Source organism: Nematolebias whitei, chromosome 6 (assembly GCF_014905685.2).
Source record: "Nematolebias whitei isolate Nwh7 chromosome 6, NemWhi1, whole genome shotgun sequence".
Lineage (NCBI taxonomy): Eukaryota > Metazoa > Chordata > Actinopteri > Cyprinodontiformes > Rivulidae > Nematolebias > Nematolebias whitei.
In genome coordinates, this window is record NC_056503.1 from 1,124,285 (window position 1) to 1,124,725 (window position 441).

General features: G+C 35.1%; 1 protein-coding gene across 1 annotated transcript in view; it reads right to left on the bottom strand.

Moving 5' to 3' along the window:
* LOC119411471 (neurofibromin) overlaps positions 1–441 on the bottom strand; it is a gene marked incomplete at its 3' end in the record, with an annotated part of 47,618 nt that overhangs the window by 38,375 nt on the left and 8,802 nt on the right.

Sequence of the window (441 nt, forward strand, 5' to 3'; positions counted from 1 at the left end):
AACAAACATGTTTGTTTCTGCACATGTTTGTTTCTGCACATGTTTGTTTCTGCACATGTTTGTCTATACATGTTTGTTTCTGCACATGTTTGTCTATACATGTTTGTTTCTACACATGTTTGTTTCTGCACAAGTTTGTTCCTGCACATGTTTGTTTCTACACATGTTTGTTTCTACACATGTTTGTTCCTGCACATGTTTGTCTATACATGTTTGTTTCTGCACATGTTTGTCTATACATGTTTGTTTCTACACATGTTTGTTTCTGCACAAGTTTGTTCCTGCACATGTTTGTTTCTGCACATGTTTGTTTCTGCACATGTTTGTCTTCACATGTTTGTTTCTACACATGTTTGTTTCTGCACATGTTTGTTTCTGCACATGTTTGTTTCTACACATGTTTGTTTCTGCACATGTTTGTTTCTGCACATGTTTGTTTCT